The following is a 7,876-nucleotide window of genomic DNA, read 5'->3' on the forward strand; positions in this document are numbered from 1 at the left end:
GTTCTCAGTCCTGGATCTTTTGGACTACAAGTCAAGGATTCAGCACTTTCTTTGTTCTACAGAGTGCTCTCAGAGTCAGTGAGCGTTGGCTGGCGCCGGCTGGCGTCAAGGAAGCGCCAACAGGCATTTTTCAGAAGCTAAGTCCCAAGTGTAATTAGTTGGAGCCTAAAGGAATATCCCACCCATTCCCTTCTCCCGTCCCCTTAAATTCAATAAAAACCACAAACAAAGATACCTGAGTTGTCGCTGCTTCAGTTCTCACACCCAGGGTCGCAGCTCACATGGGCTGGAGAGGTTACCAGTACTGATGGCAGACCCGCATCAGGCCATAGGCCTGGAAAACTTGCTACATATAAATAAATGTGCTATATTTAGGTTTTAAAGTGGAACTATGGACAATATATAAACAAATGACATACAGTATATGATGCAGTCTGTCAGTAGCATTAACACAGCAGTCTTTGTTTTTAGATGTCCCCTCTGTAACAATTTTATTACCTGTTAAAGTAGACATTAGGTCTGTTATTTTAAGTTATTTTAACCACCTCCAGGAAAGTTTTCATGAACAGGGCATTTTTTGCTGTTCAGCACTGTTACTTTAACTGATAATTGCAGTTATGCAACACTGTAAGCAAATTAAAGTTTTATGATTTTATTTCACACAAAGAACTTTCTTTTGTTTTTTCTTTTTTGCAATTTAAAATGAAAAAAAATACCAAAACATTATGAAAAAATAAAACTATCAAATTTCTTATAACTTTAGGCCAAAATGTATTCTGCTACAGATCTCTGGTAAAAAAAAAAAAAAAAAACGTGTGTATTAATTGGTTTGGGTGAAAGTTATAGCTACAAACTGGCATATATTTTTCGAAAGTTGATAAATTCTGATGGTCTAATTTAAAAATGCCAGGATAGTATGAATAGCCCCCAAATTACCCTTTTTAGAAAGTAGACAGTCTGAGGCATTTAGGAAGAGGCATGGCAAGGTTTTTGAAGTTTTAATTTTCGGTTACATTTTTTTTTTTTTAAGAAATTACATTTTTTTTTTTCAATTTCTTGTTTTTACATGCTTTCACCAGCACAGTACAGGATCATCATATGACCAGTGTGAGAGTGATCAGGGGACACTGATGGTGACCGTATGTTAAAAAAAAAAAAAAAAAAAAACATTTTTTACATTTTTTTTATTTTTTATTTAACTTTTTTTATATGTAGCACTGCCCCCATAGGGACTGCTGGATATCAACTCTATGGGCTCCCCTGGTTACCAGCACATGGTTTGAGTAAATACAGTTCCTACATTCCTCTTGGCTCTTCACTGCAATAAACAGTCCAGGGGTATTGGGTTTTTTGTTGTTTATTTTGTAATCGGGATAGGAGAAGGGAATAGTGGGATACTCCAATTTTAACTATTCACAATATCTGAGGACTTCTATCTTCACAACTCCACTTGTAGACATGGAACAGCCAGGCTGTTAATACATCCTGCTACTTTAGATGAATAGGGTTAAGTCTCTTGCTTTCTTTATCCTCTCTCACAAGACAACTTGGTGAACAATCTCTTGTCTTTAGGATACTCTCCCTAGCATCCTCTCTCTGCTGACACCCATCCACTGACTATCCTATGAGCAGGGGTGGCCCCTCTCAGGTCAGGCCCCTTGACACGAGCTTCTGTACTCATGCTACTGTAGAAACAGGATCCCCAGTGTCTCCCGTCAGTAAGCCTCCCTGGACCTCTGGTCGACCACTCCTCCGGTCCTCAGAACGACCTCCTGAGACAGCATGGTACCTCTACAGAGGAGGAGGCAGCCGCCCCCTCCCTCCGGGACTCCTCTCTCCAACGAAAGACCCCAAGCACGTGCCCTTGGCTTTTATAGAGTATACCAGCATGCTCCGAGGCAACCTGCCCTCTGCCAATAATCAGGACTGTATCAAAGCCCATGCACCCATTTGTCAGGTTTCCTCCCACTGTCCAATATGCCTCCATATTGGACCAGTGTGAAACACTCTCTAGGCTGAATGAATCGCATACTGAGCACAATGAGCAGACCTCACTAACAGATCCTGCTCTGCTATTAGGCAGAGAGCAATACAGATTTTCCTGCAGCCACCCCCCCCCCCCGGTAAAGCAGATGAAGCTCAAAACTATACTTTCTCTCTAGCACCTAGCTAGGAGGGTGCTACATTTTACATACTTTAATTGGAGTCGTTCAGTGTCACCATAGTAACACCGTACTACTCTGAGAGGGGTGATCAGGGTTTTTTTTTTTTTTTATACTTTGATTGCTTAAACAATGAAGATCATTGTACCAGCAATACTTGGAGCTGTCATTAATGAGTTTCAGTCATGACAGCTATGATTACTAGTGATCTGTGATTGGCTACAGCTAATCAATTGCTACAGAATGCTGTGATTGGCTCAGGTACCATGTGATAGCTGTGGGCCAATCACAGCTCACTAGTATAGGAAGCAGAGCTGTTATGAATTACATTCATTCGTAACAGCATGTAAAATATGGGATTGATCTGCAGCATCACAGCAGAGACCTCCATCCCTAAAACTATATGCAAGAAGAAAAAAGGGGGGGGAGGGGTGATGGGACTTTAATTGAGGTCAATGCTGTCTCAAAAAATCCAATCAAAAAGAGATGATAAAAAAATATGATTTGTTTATTGCTATATGATGAAAAACAAACATGCAGCATATGTCATAAAAATAGGACAGAGTAATCAAAAATGAATCGAGCGATAACCAATAGGGACACGAACATGGATCAAAATAAAAAAAACACATATCAAATCATGCATATATCCGAATCATATCCAAATAATTATATATAGGCAGATAAAAAATATCATAACACGGCACATATATACATATCCATTACATAATACATGATTAGTATTCATCTATATGAGAGTGTAAAGGTTCTGTATAACCAATAGGTCGTCCTTTTTCCCATAAATATTCCATGATTCGTGTCCCGATCAGTGTGGACATTACATAGCTCTACGCGTTTTGTGGAAGTCGCATCCACTCTTCAGGAGCTTTATAAGGATAATCTATGAATAGAGACCAATTAGTCAACTGAACATAAATCTAACCTAGTTGTGAAAAATATACCGATAAGTTAGAAAATTCATTCCAAAAGATCTAGAGGTCTAATACTTACATATGAATAGGAAAAGAAGAAATTTTAATTTTTTGACAAACATCAACCAGAAATTTACTATGAAAAGTCTGGGATTCAATAGTATAGATAGAGTTGTTATCCATTGCTGGGATGCACGGTGTGGGTATACGCCTGATCCATGTCCGTGTCCCTATTGGTTATCGCTCGATTCATTTTTGATTACTCTGTCCTATTTTTATGACAGATTCTGCATGTTTGTTTTTCATCATATAGCAATAAACAAATCATATTTTTTTTATCATCTCTTTTTGATTTGATTATTTGAGACAGCATTGACCTCAATTAAAGTGCCATCACCCCCCCCCCCCTTTTTCTTCTTGCATATTCATTCATAACAGCTTTGTTGACAATGTGATCACATGATCCACCTGCAGCTCAAAATGGCTCGGTACCATGAGCCGCAAACCGCTGTGCCCAGGGGACACAGTAGTGGGGGGGCGCTGCTGCTGTACAGCGCCCCCTTAGCTTGAGCAGACATAATGATGGATATGTACGGGATTGTGCCTGCACGTGCCTCCCCGCTGGAGTATATATACTGTGGCAGATCGGCATGTGGTTAAACAAACTAAGCTGTTTTATCACTGGCAGGGGCGCTTACAATAATCAGCTTTTATTCACCTTTATCCCAAAATGAAAAAGAAAAATGCCTTGTAACTGCTTTAACCACTTGCCGACCAGCCTCTGTGTATTTACTGCGGCAATGTGGCGCGAAATGACATACCTGTTCGTAATTTCGTTCAATAGCCACTAGATGGTGCCATCGCACTGTGATTGGTTAAGTATGTGATGTCCGTCGGCCACCTGCGATCATCTCCAGGAGAGGCAGGACAGCGATCTGCCTATGTAAACAAGGCAGATCACCGCACTACAAGGGGACAAGATGGAGATCTTGTGTTCCTGCCAAGCAGGAACCCGGATCTCTGTATTCCCCTAATCAGTGCAACCCCCCCGCATTCAGTAAGCAACCCCTAGGGACACACTTACCCTTTGATAGCCTCTGATGTTAACCCCTTCCCTGCCAGTGTCTGTGCAGTGACAGTGCTTTTTTTTTCAGCACTGATTACTGTATTAGTGTCACTGGTCCACAAACTGTGTCAAATGTCCGATTTGTGCGCCGCAATGTCGCAGTCCTGCTGATCGCCGCCAATACTGGTAAAAAAAAAAAATAATAATAAAATTCCATAAAAATATTGCCTCGCTTCTAAGATGCTATATTTTTTTGCACAAATCAATTAATACACACTTTTGGGGGCTTTTTAGCCAAAAATATGTAGCAGAATACATATTGGCTTAAATTGATGAGAAAAATATGATTTTTTTATACAAATTTTATTGGTTGTGTTTCATAGCAGAAGGGTATTTTTTTTTTCAAAATTGTCGCTTATAGTGCAAAAAATAAAAACCGCAGAGGTGATCAAATACTTCCAAGAGAAAGCACTATTTATGGAAAAATAAATTATTATTTGGGTACAGCGTCACAGGACTGCTCAATTGTCAGTTAAAGTAACACAGTGTGCCGTATCGCAAAGAATGGCCTGGGCATTAAGGGGGGTAAAACCTTTCCGGTCCAGAAGTGGTTAAACAGTGTTAGCTGCAGTTCAGTTTTAACTGGCAAATTATAAAGGAACTCCAGCTAACACTTTTTAAAAAGTAGGTCCACCTTTGTAAAAAAAATAAAAATGTATATATATATATATATATATATATATATATATATATATATATATATATATATATATATATATAAGCACATCTTTTCAATGTAAAAAACGTCTTTGACCTCTGAAGACGTCTAGCCAATGACGAAGCGCGTTAGATGGAACGCACGTCGTGACGTCACATGAGCTCGGTGAAACACAAGCCGGAAGTGCCGCTCTCCACTTCGTAGCTCACACGTGTGACGGCGTTTTACTGGTTTTATCTCTGATTTTTACTTGTTTTATCTTTACTGGGACTTGTTATGGATTATCTGGACTGTGTGCAATAAAATATTGGTTTAAACGATACTGCACTATCTGGATTTCTTCTTTTTTATACATCCCTATTGGAGGTGGATAACAGGAGGAGCGTTGCTACAGGAAAAGGTTACCTGTTTGGAGGGAACGCATCCCGACCCTGGTGGGTCACTAAAGCTCGTATGGTCCTAGTGTCATAAGGCACATAGGACTCACGCTATCTGGTGAGTGTGAAATTCATCTATTTTGTCACGGTGGAATACAAGGAAGCACACCAGGGAGAGAGTGGAATCACCTATTACGAAGCACTAAGCACTATTCACTGTGCACTTTATTTTAAACTTTTATCACTAAGAAGTCACATTATCATAAACTTTGTTGCACATGAATTTATTTTGCACATGAATTTTAAGAAAATTTCACGAGAACACCATTTTTTTGCACTTTATATTACCTTGGTATTTTTTTTAATTTTTATATATTTTTTATATTTATATTTATCATCATATTTATCAGTTATTGCAATTTTATTTAAGTGGAATTAAGTATATTTAAAACGTATTTATTAATTGCATCAGATCATGGGGTTTATATGTAATTTAAAATATTGCAAATATTTTTTAGCAAGCGCTATAGGTAATCTTATATATATAGATTACTTCACATCTGAGCACTCGCACTTTACTATAGAAGCTGCAAATCACATTTATTTATTTGAGTAGTTATTTAGAAGTTTTAGGTCTCTCCACTTGGCGCGGGAAATATACTTCTGTATATTTTACTCTTCATTGATGTACTATCTGATGTTAATACACCGATCTCCCCGCTGAGCTATTATGCTCTGACAGGGGGACCTCCCCCCGCCAGATCACACCAGCCATTGGCTGAGAGCACTGATCAGATGCCAATCATCAGATATTTTTCGAGCCTGCCCCTTCGACAGAAGCCAGACAGCCTGCCATACACACAGACCAAATGTGCCACAGGAAGCGGCTGATATTCAGCCTGCGTGTATGGGGCTTTAGTGTAGCCCCATTCAGACCAATGCGTTTCTTTCATGCTTTTTGAAGAAATGCAGGATGTTTTTTTTTTTTCAACATGGGTTCATATGGAGCATGTTCCCATCAATGCATTTTTTGTGCCTCTGCATTTTTGGAAAGGGTCAGGGACTTTTTTTTAAACGCAAATCTGTGCTTTTTTTTTTTGCGTATTTGGTTCAATAGACTTCAAATGAGAAGCTGCAGAAAAGCATGTAGTGCATTTTTACTGCGATTTGTGTTTTTGAATCTGCCCAACAACAAATTTTCCAAAAAAAAATAAAAAATAATTAAAATCATAAAAAATGCAAATTGCTGCAAAAAACGCAGAAAGCACAGCAAAAATGCTCAAAAGCAGCATAAATAGATTTGAATCAAGCTTTAAACAGGAACTGTGTTAATAGCTTAGAAAAGAAAAACAAATGCAGCCACCATATTTAGGGATTGGTAAACTGCAATGCATTAAATTTCTGTTTTTGGGTTTATGTACACTTTAAAGAAGTTGTAAAGTCAGAAGGTTTTTTTTTATCTTAATGCATTAAAAAAAAAAGCCAATTAAAAAAAAAAGCCATCTGTGTGTAGCAGCCTCCCCAGCACCTCCTTAATACTTAGCTGAGCCACATCTCTGTCCAGGGATGTCAATGAGTCCCTTAGCCAATCAGGAGGGAGAGTCCCAGGCGGCCATTGGCTCTCGCAGTTGTCAAAGTTGATTAGCCAATCAGGAGAGAGAGGGGGCGGGGCAGGGCAGAACCGCAGCTCTGTGACTGAATGGATACACTGAGCTGCAGCTCGACTCGGTTGCCCCCATAGCAAGCTGCTTGCTGTGGGGGCTCTGGACAGGAGGGAAGGGCAAGGAGCAGCAACAAGGGACCCAAAGAGAGGAGGATGCCCTGTGCAAAACCAACTGCAGAGAGCAGGTAAGTATATGATTTTTTTTTTTTTTTTTTATAAAAAAAAAAAGCGAGACTTTAAAATCACTTCAACTTTTATTAATAAAAAGGTTGGCCACAGAACAGATGTTGGTTTTGCTAAAAAAAAAATTGAAATCATAGTCTGGATAATGTATGTTTATTAGTATTGAAACATGTAAAATATTGTAGCTTTCTTTTTCTTAACAGCAGTAGCATAGGAAGGGTTAGCAAAAGCTTGATAAATGAGGACCTTGGATAGAACATGCTATTATTATTATTATAAGCTCCCTGATGACTACTGAATAGTGCCTTTAGTCTTGTAAACAAACAAATCCGTAGACAGTGCCTGTATTCCCTACTTAGAATAGTAGAGAATGATAATGAGAGGTAATGAGATCTCACTCATTAAACATCATTTTACAACAAATCTTGGTAATTAAATCTGTGGACACCATCCCTGCAAACACTGGTCCACTGGGATTTCTAATAAGGTTCTATGCGAATAACAAGAAGAGATTTAGATTACGTCATCCAGTTAGTTAAATTAACTTTTTTATATGTACTTTTGTCTAATTTTTAAAGTTCGGTTTCTAACTTGGAACACATCATTATATATAATACTTAAAAGTAAGCATGCAATAAAGTGGATATGGCTTTGGATTTAAAAAAAAAAAAAAATGTAATGAGTTGTCTGTGAAGGTTCTCAATTATCCAGGTCATGGTATAGCTAGTAGTAGTTATTCTTATTCAACTGGACAATCCACTTCAACTGATACAAG

The sequence above is a fragment of the Pelophylax lessonae genome, assembly GCF_965119305.1.
Source record: "Pelophylax lessonae genome assembly, chromosome: 7".
Lineage (NCBI taxonomy): Eukaryota > Metazoa > Chordata > Amphibia > Anura > Ranidae > Pelophylax > Pelophylax lessonae.